This window comes from Camellia sinensis, chromosome 4 (assembly GCF_055761805.1).
Source record: "Camellia sinensis isolate YWXY chromosome 4, ASM5576180v1, whole genome shotgun sequence".
In the NCBI taxonomy this organism is placed as follows: Eukaryota; Viridiplantae; Streptophyta; class Magnoliopsida; order Ericales; family Theaceae; genus Camellia; species Camellia sinensis.
Window position 1 is genome coordinate 206,490,646 of NC_138964.1, and position 27,039 is coordinate 206,517,684.

The window sequence follows — 27,039 nt, forward strand, 5'->3', positions numbered from 1 at the left end:
CAAGATAAGATCACCGAACAAGCTTGCACATACCGAACTAGGTACTTCGGTCTATAACCGCGCTAAGATTTTGGGGCCAAACCGGCTTTCTTAGTTCTGAAACCGAACTCAGAAAGCCGCCCCTAGGGGCTCAACCGGAGTAACTTTCCTCACACCGCAACCAATTTAGGCCTTGGGACTAAACCAGCTTTCTTAGTTTTTTAGACCGAACTCAGAAAGCTGCCCCTAGACGTTAAACCGGTCTAGACTGCTCAAAACCGAGCTAACAAACCTTCTGATAGGCCGAGGTAGAACCAGCCCACTAAGCCGAAGTAGGATTTGTATATCTTGCTTATAATTTGTAGCGCGGTCCAACGATCTGTGCTTAACCCCTTTGTTTTCTACCTTGCAGACTTAGGTTGCCCAGGCACTCCTGCGTGTGCTCAACCGAGCTACTGAGCCAAATTTTTGTACCGACATAAATTATAAGTAATTTATTCACCAGATGGGTAAGTATAGATATCTAGTTGAGACCCCTGGTGGCATGGCCGAATTTAGGGAAGATTACCAAATTCCTGACGATGTCCATCTGACGTTGGCCGAAAAAGATGCTACTCCCTAGGACAATGAAGGCTTCGTCCCTTTTACCCTTCAATCCATAATAGAAACCGGACTACGGTTTCCTGTCCAATCGCTAATCTGCGAATTTCTTAGACAGACTAGGTTGTGCCCCACCCAACTGTCCACCAATACATATCGTATTATAATGGGAATAGCCGCATTAAACCACCAAACCGGACTAAATCTTGGCCTAGCCGAAATATTCCATCAGTATTCCATCGGCTCAAAGAATGCTGGGTGGGTCTATTACCTTAGAATTCGCCGCCGCCGAGAGAAGATAATTAAACACACTCTGGACAAAGATCTTAACGATGATGATTTCTTTTGGGTCTCTGGGAACTTTGAGGATTTTCAAGCTCAAATTCCTGGCCGACCTATAAATTGGAAAATGGGAGAGCCTGGTAATTTAACTTCGGTCTTCTTCTCTGCATTTTATTTCGGTTCTTCAGTCCATTGACTGAACTAACACTTCTCTTTTTTGCAGATTTTGCCCACCTCCGTTCTCTATATAGTTATCCCAACCTTGCAATTTTGCGAGCCGCACTACGGTGCCAAGAGAGGGGTTGGGCTAAGCTTCTGAATTTCGAACCGACCTACCGGTACAGCGGTCGACGGAAAGCAAAGGTAACCGATTTTCTTCTCGAGGAAGACCCAGAACCGGACCCAACTTTGCCCGAGATAAGACTTGTCCCACTAACAGCTGAAGAAGAAATAGAAAAGAAAAGCAGAGTTAAGGCCCTCCTGACCGCAACAACCAGGGCCGAAGTAACACCAACTACTGAGGTGCAGCCCGCCGTCGTGGCCCTTCCTTCACAACGGCCTTCTTCATCTCGCCCTTCAAAACGCGCCCGATCTACGTCAGCCGAACAGCAACTTGTTGATGAAGTCGAATCCGTCCCCCAAAGTCCTCATCCTGCCCCCCAACTAGAGCAAACTGACCGAGCCCGATCTCCGAAGTGGGCTCCGCCGCTGATCTTCAACGACCGAAACATCAAAGCCAGTGACTCGGTCGTGGCTGAGAAAGACCACCAACTGGCCTTTAACCTGGCCAAAAGTGTGTGCCTCCCCAAGGACATGGAGCACCACTTGAAGCAACTGAACACCGAAATGAAATCAATTCGGTCTGCTTCCAAGTCCATGATCTTGGTAAGTAGCTCTGTCTGTTTTTTCTGTCTAAATTTTTCCAACTTTTACTTCGGCTGAGATGAGATTTTTGTTTTGCCAGGCCTTGCAAAAGAACAATGTCACTTATAGGAAAGTCCAAGAACTCCGCAAAACCACAAGGCAGGCGATGGCGGAAGCCGAAGCAAAGGCGGCCGAACTACTACAAGCCGAAAAGAGAATGGCCGAGCTAGAAGCGGAGAACGGCCGTCTTGCCGATCTAGTTAATTCGGCGGAAGCGGAGAAGCAGAAAGCTGCCATCGTTATGAAGGACAAGTATTTGCGGGAGTTGTTGAAGCTTGAGAAGAGAAAGGACGCCGAAATAAGCGAACTGAAAAAGAACATGGAGGCGGTCGAAAATGAGGGGTACAAGCGGGGTTACAAGGAGGCGGAAGATGCCTACGTCAAACAATGCGACGCCGCCAAGGAGCTCTTCTTCAAGTGCGGCTGGAGGGGGGCTGTGGAGAAGCTCGGTCATGATGAGCAGACCGAGGTCTTCGACCCTCCAGCCTACTTTATACCGAAGTCCCTGGCGGCGTATGCAGACGCCTTGCAGCAGGAGTTTCTGGAGGACTCAGACACTGATGACTCCTCTGCTCCTGAGGACCTTCCGGTTGACAATGTGGACCAGCCAGTTCGGTCGGAGCCCGCTGTGGAAGACTTGACAGTTGATCTTCCCAGGGAAACCGTGATTCCAGCCGAAGTGGCTTTCCCGATTGTGAATGAGCTCCCTTCGGAAACCGGTCTGCGAGTTGATGGTGACGCTGAGTTTGACGCCGAGATAAATGAACTTTTCTCTTAATTTTTTCTTCTCTTTGTAACCGAAGTATGCCCATGTAATGACTTCTTGTTGAATGAAAAATTTTACGCAACTCTTATTCCGGTTTTGATGTGTATGCCTGTATTTTGTAATGTCTTCTAATACTCCAAGTGTTATTTCGGTTTTTGGTTGGTTAAACTATACTTACCAGCCAACCATTCCTTAGCTGACATAATTACTTCGGCTGAGGAGTACTAAGTGTTGGTTTAATCCAGCCAACCACTCTTCAGCCTTACACTTACTTCGGCTGAAGAGTAACAAGAGTTGGTTTATTCCAGCCAACCACTCTTCAGCCATACACTTACTTTGGCTGAAGAGTAACAAGAGTTTGTTTATTCCAGCCAACCACTCCTTAGTCATGCACTTACTTCGGCTAAGGAGTACAAAGTGTTGGTTTATTCCAGCCAACCACTCTTCAGCCATACACTTACTTCGGCTGAAGAGTAACAAGAGTTGGTTTATTCCAGCCAACCACTCTTCAGCCATACACTTACTTCGGCTGAAGAGTAACAAGAGTTTGTTTATTCCAGCCAACCACTCCTTAGTCATGCACTTACTTCGGCTAAGGAGTACAAAGTGTTGGTTTATTCCAGCCAACCACTCTTCAGCCATACACTTACTTCGGCTGAAGAGTAACAAGAGTTGGTTTATTCCAGCCAACCACTCTTCAGCCATACACTTACTTCGGCTGAAGAGTAACGAGGGTTGGTTTATTCCAGCCAACCACTCTTCAGCCTTGCACTTACTTCGGCTGAAAAGCAACAAGTGTTGGTTTATTCCAGCCAACCACTCTTCAGCCATACACTTACTTCGGCTGAAGAGTAACAAGAGTTGGTTTATTCCAGCCAACCACTCTTCAGCCTTGCACTTACTTCGGCTGAAGAGCAACAAGTGTTGGTTTATTCCAGCCAACTATTGAAGTTAGTTTTTCCAGCTAACTTCTAGTATTTGGTTATTCCGACCAAATGTCCTGCAGCCTGGATCCTTATCCTGGGCTTAGGAAGGGTGTTGGTTTAATCCAGCCAACCTCTAAGTTAGTTTTTCCGGCTAACTTAGAATGGAATGCTTGCAATATACTTAAGTCTTGAAAGCTAACTTTTACAAAGAGTAATCTGTGCTAAAAAGAATCTCATTTTATTGAAGGAAGAGAAAATTACATAATGTTTGAAAAAGAAAAGCTAAAAGTAAAATATCTTGAGATTGGCCGTATTCCATGGCCTAGGGATTGCCTTGCCATTCTTGTCTTCTAGGTGGTATGCCCCTTTGCCGGCTAACCCAACCACCTTATAAGGACCTTCCCAATTTGGGCCTAACTTGCCGTCTCCTGGGACCAAGGTGTTTCCCATTACTTTGCGCAGTACCCAATCGCCAATTTTGAATTGTCTTGGATGAACCTTTTTGCTGTATTTTCTGATTAACTCTCGTTGGTATGAGGCGATGTGGACCAACGCTCTTTCTCTTCTTTCTTCTGCAAGGTTGAGTTCTAAGGCTATGGCTTCTCCATTTAAGTCTGGATCAAAATTTTCGCTTCGAATTGTGGGGAGGCCAACTTCTAGTGGGATCACTGCTTCCATGCCATAGGCTAAGGAAAATGGTGTTTCTCCAATTGATCGCCGAGGTGTGGTGCGGTAAGCCCATAAGACGTGAGGAAGTTCATCCGCCCACTTGCCTTTTGCTTTCTCTAGCCTTTTCTTTAGTCCATCCAAGACGACTTTATTTGATGCTTCAGCCTGCCCATTTGCTTGAGGATAAGCCGGTGTGGAATTGTAGAACTCTATCTTGTATTCTTCACAAAAGCTTCTGAAGATTCTGCCATCGAACTGAGTTCCATTGTCTGAGATCAGTGCTTTTGGTATGCCAAACCGAGTGATAATATTTTGCCAAACAAACTTCTTCACATCTTTTTCTTTGATTGACGCCAATGCTTCTGCTTCCACCCACTTTGTGAAGTAGTCTGTTGCTGCGAGAAAGAATTTTCTGCCGCCGGGCGCTGTTGGAAGAGGTCCTACTATGTCCAAGCCCCACATTCCGAAAGGCCATGGGCTAGTTAAGGGTAGGAGTTCTCTTGCTGGTTGATGTATTTGGTGCGCGAATTTCTGGCATTTTTCACACTTCTTCACATATTTCTCTGAGTCTGCTTGCATATATGGCCACCAATATCCTTGTGAAATAGCCCTGTAAGCGAGCGACCTTCCCCCTTGATGACTTCCACATACCCCTTCATGTATTTCGAACAGGAATGCTTCTACTTTGCTGGGATGAACGCACTTGAGGTAAGGCCCAGAGAACGACTTCTTATATAATGCCAAAGATGGAGATAGCCAAAACCGCTGCGACTTTGCCCTTATTCTGTTGGCTTCTTTTTTCTCTTCTGGTAGGATGCCGTCTTTTAGGAACATGATGATGGGATCCATCCAAGAAGGGCCTAATTCTGCGCAATACACTTCTTCTGCTTCGGGGTCTTCTATGCTTGGTTTTGGTAAGAAGTCGACGAGTAATGGATGAGGGATTGATGTATCTGCCATTGAGGCAAGGCCTGCTAGCTCGTCCGCTCGGCTGTTTTCCTCCCTGCCAATTTGTTCTATCCTTACCACATCAAACTTTTTGATCTCCGTTCTGACTAGCTCTTGGTACTTGGTCATTCTGTCGTCCTTTGCTTCGTATTCGCCAGAAATTTGGTTTACCACCAGCAGAGAGTCACTGTATACCATTAGTTCGGTTGCTTTCATGAAGTGTGCCGATTTGAGTCCTGCGAGAAGCGCCTCATACTCCGCTTCATTGTTGGATGCTGGGAAGCCAAGGTTGATTGCTTGCTCTATAACCAGGCCGTCTGGAGAGATGAGGACTATGCCAAGCCCTGCACCATGTCGGTTGGATGCTCCATCCACAAAGAGCTTCCACATCTCTCCAACGAATAGTTTCCAGCAAGTGGAAGGATCAGACGATGCCGTGGGGTCAAGGATGGTGTTTTCTTCAAAGTCCATGTTGGCTGTCTGCCCTTCGTCCTTTGTTTGAACTACTGGTGAGCCTTTGTTTGTCTCTTCCTTGTTGTCCTTAGTATGGTCTGCCTTAGTGCTTGATTGACTACCTTCTACTAGGGGTTGCGCTATTCCGGCGTCAACTTCCGTCCCTAGTTCGGTTGTGTCAGTTAGGTCGACTGGGCAGATATGATGACTTCCAGGAGTAAATTCTGCGACAAAGTCTGCCAGAGATTGGGCTTTTATTGCGGTCTTGGGTTGGAACTTAATGTCGAATTGTCCCAACTCCACTGCCCACTTCAAAATTCGCCCACTAAAGTTCGCCCTTTCAAACAGAGCTTTCAGTGGAAAGGCCGTGAGGACGACTATAGTGTGGGCATGAAAGTAGTGCGCCAATTTTCTGGACGCCATCATTAATGCTAATGCTAGTTTTTCCAAGGGCAAGTACCTTGTTTCGGCTCCCAACAATGTCTTGCTGACATAAAAGATGGGCAAGTGTTGTATTCCTTCTGCACGAACCAACACTGCGCTGACTGCGTGCTGAGAGACTGCCAGGTACAAAAAGAGTTCTTCACCAGGTACTGGAGTAACAAGTAGTGGTGGGGAAGACATGTACTCCTTCAAGCTTTCTAGAGCTCGGTCGCATTCTTCATCCCACTCAAACTTGGTTTTTAAAGCTTGGAAGAACGGTCGTAGTCTGTCCGATGATCTGCTTATGAACCGGTTGAGTGCAGCCGCCATGCCAGTAAGATGCTGTACTTCTTTGACTGAGTTTGGTCTCTCCAATTCCTGGATTGCTTTGATCTGAGAGGGGTCGGCTTCGATACCTCGGTTGGTCACCAGGAAGCCCAAGAATTTGCCAGATCCAACTCCGAATGCGCATTTGGACGCGTTGAGGCGCAGCTTGTGTTTCTTCAGGATCTGGAACATCTCGCCTAGATCTTTAAGATGGTCATTCTCATCCTTGATTTTGACCACCATGTCGTCGATGTAAGCCTCCATTGTTCTGCCTAACAATGGTTCAAACATCTTGGTGACCATTCTTTGGAATGTCGCCCCTGCGTTCTTTAGGCCAAAGGGCATGACCTTGTAGCAATATAACCCCCTTGGTGTTGTGAAGGAGGTGACCTCTTGGTCTGGTTCATGCATGGCGATCTGGTGGTAGCCTCTGTATGCATCCAGGAAGCTAAGACGGTTATGCCCTGCCGTTAGGTCCACCAGTTGATCTATCCTTGGTAGAGGAAAGCTATCTTTTGGGCACGCCTTGTTGACTGTTTTGTAGTCGACGCAGACACGCCATTTACCATTCTTTTTCGGCACTACGACTGTATTGGAGATCCATCTTGGGTAGTGCACTTCTCTTATTGCTCCTGCTTCCAGCAGGTTGCCTACCTCTTCTGCCACTATTTCGGCGTGGTGGAGTGCCGATCTGCGTGTGCGTTGAATGACTGGTCTGGCGGATGGGTGGACATTGAGTTGGTGACTGATGAAGTTTGGATCAATGCCTGGCATGTCGTAAGGTGTCCAGGCAAACACTTCGATATTGGAGGTCAAGAATTCCAAGACCTCTAATCTCTCAGCGCTGGACAATGATGAGCCAAGCAAGAAGAACTTATCCGGGTTCTTCTCATCTATTTTTACCTCCACCAAGTCTTCCACTGCTTTTTGATCATCCTCTTTGCCGACGTCAGCGAATAGTTCATTACTTTCTGGCTCTTCCACCGAATGAACGTATCCTTTGGCAGCTCGACTTCCATTCGCTGTGGCGAAGCACTGTTTTGACATGATCTGATCGCCATAGACTTCTTCAATTATACCGGCGTCATTGGGGAACCGCATTACCTGATGGTATGATGACGCTACCGAACGCATGGCATGCAGCCATGTTCTGCCCAGGATGATGTTGTAGGTGGAAGGGACCTTCAATACCCAGAACTCCACTTGTTTTGTTATACTTCCTGCTCTGACTGGAAGGATTATTTTGCCGACAGGCCACTCTGGCATGGAGTTGAATCCAATCAGAGGAGAAACTGCAGGTGCCAAGTCTTTGTCTTGCAGTTTCAGTTGCTTGAATGTGTCGTAATACATGATCTCACATGAACTACCCTGGTCAATCAGAATCCGCTTGACGTCAAAATCCTTGACTCGGAGAGTGACAACCAGGGCATCATTATGGGGGCAGTAAATTCGTTCCAAGTCCTTATCCGAAAAGGACATGACGTTTGTTGCCTCTGTCCTCCCCTTCTTGATGGTAGGTTGGGCACTTAATACTTCCCTAAAGTGCTCAGCCTTCTTGATTGAACCTCTGAGCTCGCATACGCGCTCAGGTTCAAAAACTCCATGAATTACATTGATAATGCCTTGGGGTGGTGCATCGATTGGCATTCTATTGGGATGGTCATTATGATCTTGGGGGGCCGGTTGCGCTCCTCCTTCAATGTATTCGTCCAAGTGGCCTGCTGCCACCAATTCTTCCAAGTGCTGTCTCAGTGGCATGCAATTCTCAGTTCGGTGCCCCTTTTCTTTGTGGAAGGTGCACCGTGATCTGTCATCGTAATTTTTCTGACCTTCCCCTAGCTTGGCTGGCCACTTGACAAAAGGCTTATCTTTGATTTCGCTCAAAATTCGATATATTGGTTTTTTGAACACCGTGGTTATGGCAGTGCGGATTCTCAACCATCTTTTGTCTGGGTCTTCTCCGTTATCTCGTCTGCCACGCCCGTTTTTGTTACTTCGGTCGACCGTGTTGACCTTGGCAGGGGTTTTCTTTTCTGGTGCTGCGGTCGTACTTGATTTTGCTTTAGCACGCGCGCCATCCTCTTCTACCTTGATGTGCTGATGCACTCTTTCCATCAGGGCCTCCATGGTGAGGGGTGGCGTCATGGTGATCGAGTCCCTTAGTCGGTTCCCTACTGGTAGGCCTCTTTTATATTGCGCAATGGCTAGATTGGTGGGGCAGTCTCCAATCTGGTTGAATGTCTCCCAGTAGCGATTGTTGTAAGATCTGAGGGTCTCTTTTTCACCCATGTCGATGGAGAGTAACTGGTCTATCTCCACCGGTGTCTTAGTATTTGTCCGAAACCTTGTTACGAACGCTTCTGCCAATTGGGCCCAGGAGGCTATGCTGCCCTCTGGGAGCTTTTCGAACCAAGTCAAGCCTAGGTCGCCCAGACTTGATGGGAAAAGTATGCACATTAAGGCCTCGTTTCGCCTGTACACAGCCATGACTTGGCGAAAGTGGCTCAAGTGTGAATACGGGTCCGTCTTCCCTTCATATGTATTGAATTTCGGCTGAAGGAAGCCTGATGGTAGGGGTGCGTTTTCGATCGCTGGGACAAACGGCGAAGTCTGTAATCTCGCCAATGCCTTGTCCGTTGGTTCGTAGGCCGGTCGCGGTATTGGCATTCCAACCTCGACGCTTCCATGCGTCCGAGGAGCCAACCGCTGTAAGGCCGAAACTCGGTGTGGATCCCTCGCCCTGGCATCCTCCTTGCATCGTGCTTTTTCTTTGAGCACGGTTCGTAAGTCGGATGACCTGGGCAGTTCTGTCTGTCTAGATCTGGTTTGGTGTGAATGGGAAGGCCAATACGTGCTCCCTTCAGTGTATGATCTTTCGGATCTCGTCCTCTCAGACCTGGAGTGACGAGTCCTTGAGGATAAGGAGTGAGTGTCGCCTGTCCTGAGGCTTCTGCTCTCTCCTTGGGAGGGTGTAGTATTCCTAGTACGATTCTCCGAGTGGCGAGGGGGCGTCTTGTGCTTGCGCCCCTCTCCTATCGCCACCTCTTTAGTCTTCATCTGGCGTTTCAAAGCCTCCATGTCCGCCGCCATCTTTCGAATTAGTTCATCTTTTTCCTTCACGCGATCTTCCAGGGCTTGAGGATCAATCCTCCTCCTTTGCCTGTCAGGACTCTGAGAGTGACGAGGGCTGCTATTCCGCCTTCCCCTGCCACTCCTCCTGGAGTTATGTTGTTGGGGCTCCAGATCCGCCATGGGAGGGACAGAGGGTAGTCCTTCACGCCTTGCGCCCCCCTCTGGAGTTAGTCCGTCAACGGCGGACTGCGGCAAGTCTTCAATGTGTGCCATTGAATGAGAAAAGGAGAAGCTTTGTCAAGAGATTTTTGTTCTTGTCTGTTACTTCCCACAGACGGCGCCAATTGTACGGGGAGGAAATAATTCTCCTCGTATAATCCTGTTGACCAAGTCCACGCTCCTCCGTACGACGTCGCTTTGTCACCTGAAAACACAAACGTGAGCTAGCCGGCGGGTGTGTGCCGGAAACCTCTCCGATGCCTAAGTCAGAAAACTTGACAAATAGACAAGGCTCTAAGTTTTCAGAAAGATTGTGTTCAATTACCTCCTCCTAGGTGATGCTTGTGAGCTTTTATAAGTTTCCCGTGGCACAATCCTAGTAGGACTTGTATTTCTCCATGCAGAGTCCTCCTAGGATTCATACTCCTAAGGACAATGCTTATCCTTTTACACCCTCCCCCACTGCTTAAACCAAGTGGGATGGTTTTCTCCATGGCCGAACTACCACATAACCGAAATAACACTGGCTATGCTGAGCCACATAGAAGGCCGAACTATCCTTAGCTCGGTCTTCTCTTCTAACTCATTACTTCGGCTGCCCTTGTTCAACCTTGGTGCGTTTAGATCAAACTTCCAAGTAGCAAGTTCTGACTGACCTAACCAGAGTATGTCACGACCGGACTAATTTCGAAGCCGGTCTTCCCAGAACATATTGCGACCGGACTAACTCTGAGACCGGCCTAACTCCGAGTTGCCTCTGGACCAGAGTAACTTTACTCCTCCTTGGGCCGAAGCAACTATCTTTTCTTGAGCCGGAATAAACTCACCTCCTTGGGCCGAAGTAACTTTGTCTCCCCAAGGCCGGAGTAACCTTGCCTTCTAGGCCGGAGTATTCAGTACGGCCTTTTTACCTAGTCCTCTGCGTTTTGGGCCTCAAAACCCAACTCGAAGCTCGGCCCAATTTTTCCCAAAAATTACCCTCTCACCTCTCATTCTAGAAGACGTAACATTGACGCCGGGTTAGTTGCTCTGCAAATTGACTGATCGATGGAAAATTTTATAATACATACTTTAAAAAATAAGTCACTATGTGTTCAATTATTAATTTTTTAAAATTTTGATTATGATCAGTCATAGTATTTATTATAATTTAATTATAACTTATTATAGTATTGATTATAATTTATTATGGTTGTTCTTTTAATTATAATCAAAGTGGTCTTTGATTATGTCTCAAAATTTGATTATTACCCATTATGATATTAGTTATGAATCATTATAGTGTTACTTATGACATATTATTATGAAGATTATTTTGGTTATAACCGAATAGGTATTTGGCTAGCGCTCAAGTGGTGTTTGGTTTTATGATTTTTTGTATTTATTATGTTATGACATGTGTAATATTAATATTATAATTTGTATATATATACATAGGGTCCAGCTTCTGTCCAGTCCGGGATCAGACTGGACCGTGCTGTTGGACCCGTGGGGGTCCACTACGGATCCCGTTTTGAAAATCTGAACCGTTCAATGTGTAGAACTCGTCGAGTAATATATGCTTGTAAAAAATCACATTGATTGGATATCGATAGCTATGTGATCAAATCAGTTTTGTATAAAAAAAATGGACGGTGAAAAAATTAACGGTTGATAAAAAACTGTTTTGTTCACATAGCTATCGATATCCGATCAACGTGATTTTTTACAGGCATATAATACTCGACGAGTTCTACACATTGAACGGTTCAGATTATCAAAACGAGACCCGTGGTGGACCCTCACTAGTCCAACAGCTCGATCCAGTCCGATCCCATAGCCATATATATATATATATATATATACATTCCAAAAAGAGGTGTATTATAAAGCGATCTTCATTGGGAAACAGTCTAAATTATTAAATAAATAAATTAAAGAAAAAAACACTCGATTGATACAGACATTTTTGTCCTCAAATTGCTCATTTTGTACGTCAACGCGTATTAGTAATTTATTAATTATTTATTAGTAAACAACTGTGAATTACATGGTCCAAATAAAATTTCTAAGGTAACCAACCAACCGTGTGGAAAACAGCATTGACTACTGGGAAATTATACTAATATAGTGCATAATTGCCAGACATATAAACCAAATGGAAGCTCCATAGTTTTTGTTTAGTCTTTTAAGATGGTCGATCTTTGTCATATCCATATGTAGGACTACTTGTTTGATTTTTGTCTATGCCTTTGAATATCAAATCACCATTTGTTTAATGGAGGACGCCTATTTTGTCTTAATGGAGGGTAAACTACTCTTGTAATTTATTTTTTTGTGTTAATTTAATTTCTGTAAAATTAAGAATAAAATAATTCATTTAAAAATTAATAAATGGTTTTGATTGGACGTCAACCCTTCATTATTGAGAATAGTAAATAAACTATTTCACTAGTTGAAATCTATCTAATTTTTATAAGGACATTAACAATTGAGCTAAATTCCCACCAAGTTGGGTTTTTGAACTTGAAAGATAGTTTATTCACTATTTGATTTCCATCTAATTTTTATAAGGACATTAACAATTGAGCTAAATTTCCACCAGGTTGGGCTTTTGAACTTGAAAGAACTTGACAGGCGGCAGGGTTATATCGGTCCTATTTCAATGATCTAAACGGTCATTTTGTAAAATTTTTGTAAAATCTTTAGTGTATATATTATATAAAAAAAATTAAGTCAATCCGATAATTTTAACTTTTTTATTTTATCGGCACAAATATTTTTTTTGAAATATACTATCTATTTTTTTTAGACCCAATAAAATGAAAAAATTATAATTATCGGATTTTTTTTTGAGTTAATTACCTAAAAGTCTTATTTACAAATGTTATGGTAATTCAGGTCATATTTAAGATTTTTTAAACCAATAAATAGTAAAACTGAAAATATTATCAATTTTTCTCAATTTTTAAAACTAAGAATATTATCAATTTTGTATAGTAGTGTTCCAGATAATTATTTCACTAACAGATGAAAAAAACAGATCATGAGATTAAACATTTTTACCTTCCTACTTATTAGTTTGATTCAACCATCTAATAAAATCGAGAATATTATCAATTTTTTTCATTCTTAAAGTTTTTTTTTTTCAATTTTGCACATCAATGTTTTATCACCATACTCCTTTATAGACAAAAAATTTTCAACTTTGCACAAAAAATAATTCTACTTTTTTCAAAAAGTTGATATTTTAAAGTTTTGAAAATCAAAATAAAAGTTGATATTTTAAAGTTGATGTTTTAAAAGTTGATATTTTAAAGTTTTGAAAATCAAAATAAATGTCAAATTATCATGCTCCTTTGTAGATAATCATAAATGATGAACAATCATTGTTTGAAGGGTAATTCCGACTATTAAAAATTTAATGGGACTTGAAGGTCCAAAGAAAAATTAGTCATGACTCAATGGAGTATGACATGGGTAAGCCCATAAAGATTATAGCCCACCATTTAGGGTAGTCTACGTTTTTAATGAATTGTGCCTCGAGGAGTTTATCTACTTCCGCAGCAATGAGAGTATTGCGCTCCGGGTGAAAGATGCGCTGCTTCTGGCGGAAAGGTCGGAAATGGGGTTCAATGCTGAGACGATGGGTGATGAAGGAGGGGTCAATACCTGGCATATCAGAGTGGGTCCAGGTAAATACATCTTTGTGCTCAATCAGGAGGGCGGTAAGGTCGGCTTTGGCTTGAGCGGATAGTTGGCTGCCGATCTTGGCAGTTTTGGCTAGGTTGGTGGGATCGATGAGGACCTCGAGAAACTCTTCCACTGGTTCCCCCCTAACCAGCTCGTCCTCGTCTCTGACGTTGAGTCCTTTAATGATTGTGGCCTTCTTGAGCTTGACCTCTTTAAGTGAGGCAACATAACATTCCTTGGCCATAGTCTGCTTTCCCTTGACCGTGCCGACCCCAAGATCGGTGGGGAACTTGATGACAAGATGGAAAGTGGATGTGAAGGCATTTAGGGCGGTGCGGCCGAGGATGATGTTGTAGGCGGAGGGACAGTCGACGACCAGGAAGGTAAGCAACTTGGTGGTCTGCCGTGGGTATTCTCCGATGGTAATAGGAAGATTAATGGAGCCGATGGAGGTCACCCGGTCTCTAGTAAAACCGACCAATGGGGTTTGGAGAGGAGACAGACTTTCATCCCCGATCTTAAGCTAGCGGAAGGCATTTAGGAAGATGATGTCTGAAGAGCTGCCGTTGTCGACGAGAACCCGTCTGACTTTGTAATTGGAGAGGAGGGCAGAAATGACGAGGGGGTCGTCATGGGGGTAACGGATGCCTGTGCGAGTCGGCTTCCGTAAAGGTGACGAGTTCCATCAATTGCTTGGGCTGTTTGGAAGGGCGGTCCAGTGTGGCAACTTCTTTGTCTAAGCCCTGTCTTATTTTTCTGAGTTCTGCCCGCTAAGCCGAGCGGGATGGTCCTCCACAAGCAAGTCCGCCTGCAATGACTCTGATTTCTCCGACAGAGAGGGGCGGGGTTACCTTGTGCTCGGGATTGTTGTGGAGGGCGATCATGGCATTGGTTAGGTTGTGCTGGTTGCCGGGGAGGGGTGCGCCGGCGATTGTTTCTGATGGGTTCAGTCCTTTGCCTCTGCTGAGGGCGGGTTTCTATGAATCGACTGAGACGTCCCGAACGTATCAAGCCCTCGACCTAATCTTTGAGGTTAACAACAGTATTTGGGTTGGTCCCGCCGATTGAAAGGAGACCGTGATGGTTGGGGCCATTTTAGGGGGTAGTCTCGTTGGATCTGATTGAGGACTTGTTCCATGGGAAAATTGAGGGGTGTGTACCGTTCGAACCGGCCGGGCGGTCTGGTTGGTGCCGACCGGTCTGCTCGGGGGGGTTGGTCGGTATACTGAGGTGTTTGGTTGTTGTATTGGGTGTTTCTGGTTTCTGAGTCCTTTCTCCTCTTCCTAGGGATCGGGTTTTTGGCTGTAGGGTCTTGGCGAGCGGCTAGAAAGTCTTCGGCGTTCATGTATTTTTGGGCTTTTGAAAGTAGGGTTGCCATGGAGGTCGGGGGGTTTTTGGAGAGGGAGAAAAGGAAATCAGATGATCGTAGGCCGGCCATGAACGTCGTGGGGATGACCTTGTCATCGTTTTCCGCCACCTGCAGGGCTTCGGTGTTGAAGCGGGTGACAAAGCTACGCAGCGACTCCCTCTTAGTTTGACGGATGTTGAGGAGCTGGGTTGCCGGAAGCCTCTCGCGTTGGGCTCCAATGAAATGGCTGAGAAATGAGTCACTGAGGTGCTGGAAAGTGGAAACAGAGTCTGCTGGCAGTTGACTAAACCAGAGTCGAGCCGATCCCTTGAGTGTTACGGGGAAAGCCCGACACATGATTTCATCGAGGAATGCATGGACGATCATGAGAGTTCTGTAGGTCTCCAGGTGATCGACTAGGTCCGATGTACCGTCGAAAGAGTCGATTGTGGGCATCTTGAACTTGGAGGGTAGAGGTTTATTCCTAATGGAGGCAGCGAACGGGGAGTTGGCTGTGGTAGAAGGTTTATGCTGTATGTTCTGCATGACTCCTTGGAGTTGGAGCTTCATGGCTCGGAGTTCTGCATCCCAAAAAGGAATGTTGTCACCACCGGAAGGCTACGGGGGCTGGACGCTGCTGGCCTCTCCTTCAGGGGTTGGTGCCGGGGCCAATGGATGCGGGGCCCGGGGTGGTGGATTTATATCTGGGGGAGGGAGTCGCAGGCCCTCCAAGTTGGGTGGATAGGGCTGCTTGATAGTATGGCTCGGTGCTCGTTCTTGGTTAGGTGGAATATCTGGAGGTGGTGGAGGGGGCATGGGAAGGTTTCTTTGGAGTAGAGCATTAATCAAAGCTTGGTTCTGCTCGGTCAGGCGATTAATGCTGTTGGTGAGTTCAGTAAAGTACTGTGGTGGGTTGTTTGGATTGGGAGGGTCGGCTTGGTGATCGGGAACATTGGGGTGGGAACCCATGGGTCTAGTTGTGACCATCCACCTTCGCAGGTGGTAGGAATGGGTTATTGAGAAAGGGCCTCCGGCGACAATGAGCACAACTGGCGCGCGGAGTAAGAGAGTTCCCACAGACGGCGCCAACTGATGCTTCCGTTTGAACCAGGTGGAACGGGTCGGACTGATCCACGCTCCTCAAGCCTGTGTCCGAATGACCAAGCCCACCAGAAGACCTGCACAAGAGTTCAACGGGGAACGAGGAGTCCCCCAGCGAACCCTCCGACGAGCAAGTTAGAGAGAGAAGTAGAATGTAGAGCTGGATTAGAGAGAGAAAGCTTAACCTTATTCCCGTCTTCGGCTTCTGCTTATATCCTCTGGTAATCATTTCGTACTGACATGGGTAAGCCCATAAAGATTATAGCCCACCATTTAGGGCCCAATACATAACTCAAATACTAAAGCCCAGCATGGCTGAAGCCCTACGTAGCAACGAGAACCAATGACATCAAGACACATGGCAAGAGAAGGGCAAGCCACATAAGCAGATAAAGATCTGCAAAGTTATTGCCACTGCACATCGCCATTAATGAAGCCCCTTACAACATTTATTGCGATAACCCCTCTCCGTTGAGACAGAACGGCTTCACCATGAACAAGGTAAGCTAGAGCATAGACTTTCGGCCAAGGTGGCAGGTCGGAAGGGGCAACGAAATGATTACCAGATGATATAAGCAGACGTCGAAGACGGGAAGAAGGTTAAGCTTTCTATCTCTAATCCAGCTCTACATTCTACTTCTCTCTCTAACTTGCTCGTCGGAGGATTCGCTGGGGGACTCTCCGTTTCCCGTTGAACTCTTGTGCAGGTCTTCTAGTGGGCTTGGTCATTCGGACACAGGCTTGAGGAGCGTGGATCAGTCCGACCCGTTCCACCTGGTTTAAACGGAAGCATCAGTCGGCCCTCCACTCGGCCACCCTTCACGGTCGGCCCTCCTTATGGTCGGTCACTCCTCTCGGTCGGCCTTCACCTTGCCGATCTCTCACAACCCTCGTTTTCTTCATAATTCCCTTCATTGAACTAAAGTTGCACTTGAGAATAGAGGACTACTGACATTGGTAAGCCCATAAAGATTATAGCCCACCATTTAGGGCCCAATACATAACTCAAATACTAAAACCCAGCATGGCTGAAGCCTCACGTAGCAACGAGAACCAATGACATCAAGACACATGGCAAGAGAAGGGCAAGCCACATAAGCAGACAAAGATCTGCAAAGTTATTGCCATTGCACATCGCCATTAATGAAGCCCCTTACATCATTTATTGCGATAACCCCTCTCCGTCGAAACAGAACGACTTCACCATGAACAAGGTAAGCTAGAGCATAGACTTTCGGCCAAGGTGGCAGGTCGGAAGGGACAACGAAATGATTACCAGAGGATATAAGCAGACGTCGAAGACGGGAAGAAGGTTAAGCTTTCTATCTCTAATCCAGCTCTACATTCTACTTCTCTCTCTAACTTGCTCGTCAGAGGGTTCGCTGGGAGACTCCCCGTTCCCCGTTGAACTCTTGTGTAGGTCTTCTGGTGGGCTTGGTCATTCGGACACAGGCTTGAAGAGCGTGGATCAGTTCGACCCGTTCCACCTAGTTCAAACGGAAGCATCAGAGTATAAGTTCATTAATTAGGATTTGTGTGTAAATATTCCTTTTTTTAATGGGTGATATACATGAAGGAACTTACAAAATGAACACTTCAGGTCATTAAAACAAGAGCCGTGATGGGTCAACTACCCGTCAAGTTCTCTCAAATTTAACAGAATATGAAAAAAAAAATAAAGGTAATATTAATATAATTAGAAATACAATAAAATTAAGAGAAAATTAAAAAAAAAAAAAAAGTTAGAGTTTGACTCTTGTAACAAAACAAATCCTGAATTTTTAATTTTATCACTTTAAATTCTAATCTTTTTATATGTTTTCAATATAAACCAATAGCTTATTTCCATTAGGTAAAACCGACGAAAAAACTCATATTTTAGTCATTAAATTTAATGTAAGTATACATAAAATGTTCAAAATATCCCTTTCCATTTAGTTTAATGATTAAATTTTTTTTTTCAATCGCTTTGTATGCAAATGGGTTAAATTGAATTGAAGTTTAAATTGATAAAATTAAAAATTAAAAAATTATTTTCAAATTTTAAATTGTCAAATTAATTTTTTTTTTGGTGGTAATTTCTCTTAAAATTAATATAAGAAACAAACTATAAGAACTATTAGTATAATTTACCTATTGGGTAATGATACATCCCACTAAAAGTGGTGCTCTAAAGCACCACTAATGAGTTGGCAAGCACTTTAACCAAAAAAAAAAAAAAACACAAGACACAAGCAATGGGTCCCGTCCACTGCCACATCACTAGTGATACTTTTAGAGCACCACTTTTAGTGGTCTCAAGCATTATTGTTTACCTATTATACAACAATTGTTGACACTTGAATAAAACACATGTTTTGTCACTATATAAAGAGAACCAAGAAACAATGGTAATGCAGTACAGTCCCAACAAAGGCTCAAAGGATGTACTCTTTCTCCAAATTCTGTCCTTTTGACATTCCTTTATCTCGAGATTCTTACCTATCGAGTTCCAAAAATTTTGTTTTCTAACAACATTATTTTTGTTTTGTTTTGTTTTCTTTCACCTTGATCTTTTTTTTTGGGTAAGTAACCTTGATCTTCCTTAGCAGTTTGATTTGTGTTAGTAAGATTTTGATTATAAATTAGTGCAATATATGGCTTCTCTGCAAACTTCTTTCTGCTCTGTAATTAAGCCGACATCTCTGACGCGTGCTCGGATATCCCTGGAAGTCAGAGCTCAGAGCTGTAGAGATGAAGGTAAAAACTACTGCGACTGTGTCTCCAATTTAATCTGAATTATGCTTGTTACAAGTTGGCAACCTGTAACCCGATATTTATATTTGGGTTTATTTTGACCCGAGTTGTTATTTATTCGAATTGTTGTATACATTGGGTTATTTTGAAATTTGAGATTTTATGAGGTTGAGAGCCACTCTGCCTGTTCTGTTTATCAAGAAGAAAGTTGTTTAATTTCAACCAGCACCACCTTCACCATTTCCTTCCTCAGTGATAAAAAATAATAACCAAAGCCATGGGAAATTATTAGAAAGAATTAAGTTCTATATAAAGTAAAGTACACCTAGTTTAGTTCCTATTAGATGAGTGATAAATAAGGCAAATTGTTAATATTGTTCAAGTAAGATTTGAAAATTTTAATGAGTTTCAAAATTTGTTAAAGTTTAGTTTGTTGAACTTTCAAACAGATCTTAAATGAGTTTTTGTCAAACTGAATTTGGTAATTTAGTATTTTTATATAGTTTTAAGATTTTTGAACTAAACCGAACGAGTTCAAAAATATATTCAATGTTAACTTGTTTACTTAACAAACTAAGCTCGAATAAACTTTTAACGAGTTGAATACGAGTCAAACTCAAACTATTCGATACGTTTATCACCTTTAAGTCTAAGAAATGGTAGATTGGGATATTGTCTTAACATTTAGCATTATTTACACAAAATGATTGCTATGTTTGAATCTACAACCTCAAAATTAACAAGTAAAGTTTTAACCATTGAACCGGTGACCATGCTCTATATATATATAATAGTTTGCTTCTATTTTAGTTCATTTTTGTTTGTTTGGTTTGGCAGGGAGATCAAGTAATATTGTTGATGCAAATTTGAGAGTTCTAAGGGAAAGGATAGAGGAGGTGAGGATGAAAGAGAGATTGGAAAGGTGTTGCACAAGTGAAAATGGATGGAATTATGCACCTTGCTATGAGTCCAAGACCAAAAGTTCCTCAGAGTCATCTCATTTTTTTGAACTTTTTGGCTTGTTCACTGTGAATTTTGGCCTCACCATTGTCACTGCTACTCTTTGCCTTTGTCTTGTTTCCCTCTTAGTTCATACAATTCAATAAACAAAACCATAGATGGTCATTTCTCTCTCAAATAATCTTAAGCTATATTTGCAACATGTAAGCGAAAAAAATATGAATGAAATATAAATTAAATTTCATTTTTATTTTTCTCGCTTTTTCTTTTCCTTTTCAAATTTCTACTTAAATTCATGATTCAAACACAATCTAAAGTAGATGATAGTTTGGCTAAAAATTTTGGACTTCTCTAAGAAGTTAGTGGTTCAAATATTTTCACTTGCATGTGAGTGTTATTCGCCGAATATTTGTTGGGCTTTCTCTAAGAATTTGTTTATATTAATTATGTGTTAGATTGTAATTCATTAAACTACATTGTAATATAATCTACTACAATTATAAAAGTGTGAAGAGCTTGCATGTTTTTTTACTTTTTTTAAATTTCAATTTTACCCTTTTAAATCTATTATATTTTTTAAAAGTCATGAATAGTCCTATATAAACTAACTATTACTTCTTTTCTTTCTTTTTTTCCCCCAAGAGTCCTATATAAATATAAACAAACCTTCTCTTTTATTATCAAAAATAAAAATAAAAATTACATTGCTGATAATTGAAGAACAAAAAATAATTACTATTTCTCATTTCTTGTGTCTGCTTCTTTACTAATATATATAATATTTACAATTGTCTACCATGGATCAAATCACTGTGAATAATTTTGGTTGAATCTTAAAATTGTATACATTCGTTCAAATTTAGACAGAGGAAAGCGCATGCGTTATCTTCACACTTTATTTTTGTTTAAATTATATTCTATGAATTGTAATATTTTATATAGTACTTTAATAATCAAGGTATAATGTCAAAATTCTAAATAAGAACCACTTTCGTTAGTTTTATTTTTAAAATTTTTGATTTTTCATATTTTCTCAATTTTGATAATTAAAGATACTAGAATTTCTTCATATTTTATATTTAAATTATACTTTTACATGAAAATTTAAAATCTAATAATCTAAATAGAATTTAAAAGTAAAATATTGATAAAAAAGTTTATAAATTCAAACATGTCACTACAACAAAAACTGCATTTAGTGGCACAATGTTGTGTCATTTTTTATAAAAATGACACAAAAATTCATTCTAATGACATTTCATAAAAAAAATGTCACTCAACCAAGTAAACCAAAATTCTTTAATGTTATATTTTAAAGGGATGCCAAATATAAGCAGTGGTGTCACTGAATTAAGAAAATATTGTGGTGTGTACTAATTTTTTTATTATATATTTTTTTGTTATTATAAATTCAAACATGAAAAATCATGTATCACACGGAACGCACGTGCCAAACCACTAGTATATATAAGAAAAATGGCATTGGCAAAATCACTTCCATCGTAGAATTCGTTGATTGAGTACTTTCTATAAAAAAAATTTACTTTTGTAATTTATGGCTAATTTTAAATATTTCTCTGCAACTTGAAATTAGTGCTATAAAATGAACTAATTCAACTTATATTCAGCTTATTAAAAATTGATTTGAGATTGACTTGTTATATAAACAAGTCAAATTTGAAAACATTTTAAACTTTATTAAATTCTTAAGTCAAGTTTAAATAATCTACTATTTGGCATGACTAGGTTATATGCATTATTAAAAAAATTAATTTTATTTGAGCCCAACTCGCTATCAATTTGATTAAAACTCGTTTGAGATTGATTCAAAATTAAAGAAATTAAATTTAAACACATTTTAAAGTTCATTAAATCTTCAAATCAATTTTAAATAATTTACTACGCTCAATTATTTTCATTTAGAGTCAGTCTTGAAACTTCGCAATCCCAAAATCAACTCAGGCAAAATGGTAAATGTATTTTTCAAAATTTAATAAGCTAATAATGGAAGGAGAGTTGCTACAATTCTAAATTACTAAATAAAGGATGTTAGAATGTTTGTCACACTCCATAAAATCTTTTGAAGTAATCTATCAAATATTTACCAACCCAATACTTTAATCCTCTTTAATTTTATTTGAACACATTTTTTTTATAGATTTTTAAGTCAAATTTAAATTCAGCTCATGTATAATCCTATTTTGAAACTTCGCTATCCCAAATTCAACTTGGGCAAAATGGTAAATGTGTTTTTAAAAATTTTATAAGCTAAAAATGAGAGGGGAGTCGTTAGTCGAATATAATTCTAAATTAGTGAATAAAGATTTTTTGTCGCTCTATGATCTTTTGATTGTCACTTTATGATCTTTTGAATTGGTCACCAACCCAATTCTTTAATTAATTAAAAAAAAACAATTCTTTAATCCTCTTTAATTTTGTTTGCACCTAAATAGTAGAGGCTACAAGTGCTATAATCCTCAAACAAAAAAAATTCAAGTGAGTATGGATGTCTCCTTTCTTGAAACTTCATCTTTTTTTACCAAAAATTCTCTTCAGGGGAGAAAGAGAGAAAGGAAGTATTCACAGAGGCATCTCCTTCTGATGTTATTTAACTAATTATTATTAATAAATAAATTACATCACTAACATAGTCCCAAATAAAACAAAATAATCATTGTATAATTAATTACTTTATCCAATTTATTTTAACTAATTAATTTATCCAATTCAAATTCACTGCTGCTTGGTTTAGGTTGGAAGTCACTCTTTTTGAATATTTTAAAAAAATATTTTTTTTTTTGGAATCCAATTCTGTCCGTTAGGCAATATTTGCTTGTTTAGCTGACAAAGCCTGTGTTTGGCAAGGGTTTTTTCAGATTTTTTTGGCTATTTTAGCCACAAAAAACAAAATAGGCTATTTTAGCCATAACAAACAAAACATCACATCCAACCTATAATCATTACATTCTTCTCTCACAAAAAAAGTCAAAAAAGCCAAAAAACCAAAAAACCCTTCCCAAACCAAGCTTTTTAGCCCAGGCTAAAATAGCCAAAAAAGCCAAAAAGCCAAAAAGCCAACCCACTTTCCAAACGGAGGCAAAAGCACTTAACTTTTCCATTAAAAAAAAATTGTGTTTGGTTTGTGTTTGTAGAGTAGTTTTTTAGATAAAAAAAAAGTATAAACACTTGTTTGATTTGCTTTTTTTGCAAACATGTTTCAAAAGTAATCCTAGAAATTGGATAACCAAACACATTTCTGAGAGTTTTTTTGAAAAAATCTATTTGATTTGATTACTCTTAAAAAAGTGTTTGTAGATTATATTTCTAAAAAATCTCTTCCAAAATCAAGCCAAACAAGACCTAAATATATATACTGTGTTAGCATTTGCCAACGTATTAATTTTTGGGGCTGGCCTTCTTTCCAGGATGCTGTCTGGGCCTGGGCTGTGAAGCCCACTTTGGATATCGTTTCGATTATTTAAAATGTTCATTTTGTTGGGTCTTGTGAATATATCATTTATAAAAAAATTAAATTGATTTGATATTTGTAACTTACTCATTTTATTATATTTTTATAAAAAAAAAATGAATACTCTATTTTTAAAAACATATTGACCATTACTTTTTTTGAAGATAAACTCGATAAAATGAAGGAGTTATAAATATTGGATCGAACTAATTTTTTTTAATAGATGATATACACGTACAGCCCGATAAAATAAATAATTTATATCATTGAAACCAACAAATAATGCACTCTACGAGCCTAAATAACACCTTCCAATTTAGATTTAGATGAAAGGAAAACCCAACCCTAATTTTTTTAACCTACTCATAAAAACAAGTCAAAAACCAAATGACTTTCTCACCCGGCTTTTTCACTAGCAAGATTATTATTATTATTATTATTATTATTTTTTTCAAACAACTCCATTTTTCTATTAAAAAAAAGAAAGGTAAATTATAAATACACCTCCTAAGGTTTACTTAAAATACGAATTGCCTTCTGTGGTTTGAAAAATTACAAATACCTCCATGTCAAAAATTTTTATTTAACAAAATTAATTGAAAAAGTAAAATTTCTAACTGTTCACCTAAACAATAATAAAATTTTCTGAATTATTAATTGAAATAAAAATTTAACATTATTAAAAAATGTTAATTAACTTAATAATTTATTAATAAAATGACCTATTTGTTATGAAATTAGAAACCTTAGGGGGGCATAATATAATTTCTAGAACCATAGAGGGTAATTTGTAATTGAAGTAAACCTCAAGAGGTGTGTTTGTAATTTATCTAAAAAAGAAATATGGAATTGGATGTGGATTTCATAATAATCATCATCATCAAGGTATACATTCCTCAAAAAATATAAAAAATCATCAAGAGTCTACCACTCATTTGATAAAGTTAAAAATGATACAAATAAATTGTATCAACAAGAGTTTTTAAATTTTATTACACGAAGAGGAATGCCCCCACATGTATTGCATTTGAAAGTTAATGTCCCAATTATGTTTTTGAGGAATCTTAACCCTTTCTGCTATTTTGTGCAATGGCCCAAGGTTACTGTATTGAGGTTTGAATGATAATTTCATTGATTAAGAGATTTTAACAGGGCATTTCAAAAGCACAAGAGTTTTTCTGCATCACATTCCATTAAAGACTCTGGAAAACATCAAACTTCCATTTGAAATAACTTGCACGCAATTTCTAATTCGCCTTAGTTTTGCTTTAACAACAAACAAATTACAAAGCCCGACAATTCCACTTGTGGGCATTTATCTTTTGGATCATGTATTCAACCATGGACGGTTATATGTTGCTTTATCTAGAGGGGTGTCAAATCAGACAACAAAAGTCTTGGTTAAAAAAGGTTCAATTAATAATGAAGAAGTGTATACTTGCAATGTAGTGTACAAAGATGTTTTATTACCAAATAATTGATGCATGGGGTACGTACCAAACATGCTTTTATTTGAATTAATTTGATAGTCATTTTTTTATTTATATTGCATCTTCATATGTAATTGTTGATTATAGGAATACTTGAAAAAATAAAACTATTTCAGCTTTGGGAGAGTTTTCAAAAGGAGACAGATATGGTTGCGAATAAGAAACTTAAAAACAAGGTATTTTTTCAACTTATTCGAATAATTACTATAATATATTTTGTTGATATTTGTCCATGTATATTTACATTTAACCTAACAATATTTACATACATTTTGGGTTGATTATATCTTTGAATATCATAATGTAGGTTAAACAGTTCTCCGTATACAGTATTTGATGGAAGATCTCTATTAAAGTTGACAAAACACAATTAAGAAAGTTAATTGTGCAAGAGCTTTTAGCGCTAGTATGGTAACATATTTACAACATATTATAAGTACAACTTTAACATGTTTATATACTAGTAGTTAATTTAATTTTTTTAACAGAAGTCCTGTCATAATTGAAAATGCAAGCATAGAAAGTAGAGATAATATGGACATATATGTGGTATATATGTGGTAAATTGATAATTCTTATGAACTTTATTACTATGAGTGTGTATATATGCAAATTTATCAATTATTATGTCAAATAATCGACTTAAGTGAAATGTTTTATTTCAGTTTTATAGGCAACGATTGATACAAAAATTGAAAACTTACAATGACATGTGCAACACTGATACAAGATAATCAACTTACATATTTGTATCCAAACCAAAATTTTGTTACTTCAATTTTTATCAACTCAATCTTATTGTGAAAACAATTTGAATGGATTGTTGGAAGGACATTTGATTGGGATTATGTCAATCCATGTCCAAATGTAAGTTTATAACTTTTTAGTTTCGTTTATAAAAACTTCAAAAATATTTACACTTTGTATCTTCATACATAATGCACTTAGCCAATTACAAAAAAAAAGAAGAAGTTATGCTTGCAATCTATTAATTAAAGTACATTTATTTTTGAATTTAACGTGAAATTTTATTTTAATCTTTATATAACAAACGAAAACAATACTAATTTTTTTAATGTATCTTATATATTGTTTACAGGATTTGTAATTTTCAGTCTCATGTCATCTCCAAATTGAGATGTTTTGTGAATTCATAATGTATATATATATATATATATATTGGGTGAAAATTAGGAAATATTGTATTTTTTTAAACTTTTTTTGTATATATTATGTTGTACATATTTTATTTATCAAATATATTAAAAGTAAATGTTATATTACACATGGTTAGAAATATTTAACTTGCATTATATTACACTCATAATACATATGTATATTATTATAAAAATATTAAAAGTAAATTTTATATTGCACATAGTTAGAAATATTTAACTTGCATTACATTACACTCATAATACCTATGTATATTATTATAAAATATTATAAGTAAATATTATATTGCACATAATTAGAAATATTTAACTTGCATTACATTACCCTCATAAACATACGTATATTATTATAAAAAAATATAAATTACACAATATAATTTATTTATTTTTTAAAATTTGCACACGCATCGCGTGTGCCTCGGTCACTAGTATATTTTATGGGAAAGCCTATACCATATACACCCTATCACAAATTGATATAATTTTATTATAAAATTTCATAACATAAATTACAAAATGCATAATCTCACCACAAATTAACGTAACAATTTCTAAAATTTTACAATTCATGTAACAAAAATTTGTGATTTGATAACATTTTTTTATTATGTCAATTTGTAATAATGTTATGACGTTACACATTTTGTAATTAATGTCATAAAATTTGTCATAAGATGCATACGGTATGCACCCCAAAAGGGACGCACACCAGAGAGTTTTCCATGTATTATATATACATCATCACTATTTCAAAGTGCTTTCAGGATTAGCTTCAATATGTCTATTTTGGGAATATGATTAAAAATCAACTTTTAACCTATTTTAAATCACATCATCTCTCATATTTTTTATAAGTTTTTAAAAAAAATAAAAAAACTAACTTTTAACCATCTTCTCATAGTGTTGCCAAAAATATATGCAAGTAAGAATCCAAAGATCAATCTAACTTTATCTATAGTTTACAAGCAACCAGGAGCCCAAGCATCTGCACTTCCCTCCCTCTGAATAATAGTCCAAATGAGTCCAAGCTCAATCTAACTTTCAGTTATAGTTTGAGAAGTCCGGACACAGACACGGAACATTTTTTTGAAAAATGCACGACAAAAATTTTCAAATATATATATATATATATAAAAGACATGACGCATGAGAAACTCATGCAAATATATTTATATATCATATATTTAAATTATATATATTTATTATATATTAATATTTATTCTCATCAAATTCATTAATCTTACTCAAAAAATATATATATATATCAACCTTGGGTGTCCGTTAGCATGTCTCCGAAGTGTCCCCAACTTGTTCCCGAGTGACCAACAAAAACAAAATGGGACACTTTCTCCAGCGTGTCCGACAAGTGTCTGGAATATCCTTGCTTCATAGGCTATAAACATGGCTACAAATCATTTGCCCCAATTATTAAGTAATAACCAAATCGGTACAACTGAAAAAACCTAATATAAGCCACAGAATACAGCAATTAAAAATCAA

The 27,039-nt window shown here is 39.0% G+C and overlaps 1 long non-coding RNA gene across 1 annotated transcript; it reads left to right on the forward strand.

Annotated features, from left to right (window-relative positions):
- The first annotated feature begins 18,088 nt into the window (after nt 1–18,088).
- LOC114267477 (uncharacterized) lies at nt 18,089–19,660 on the forward strand. Its single transcript, XR_014365828.1, has 2 exons — nt 18,089–18,448; nt 19,283–19,660. It is a non-coding gene; the product is annotated as an uncharacterized LOC114267477 (long non-coding RNA).
- Nucleotides 19,661–27,039: the final 7,379 nt, after the last annotated feature.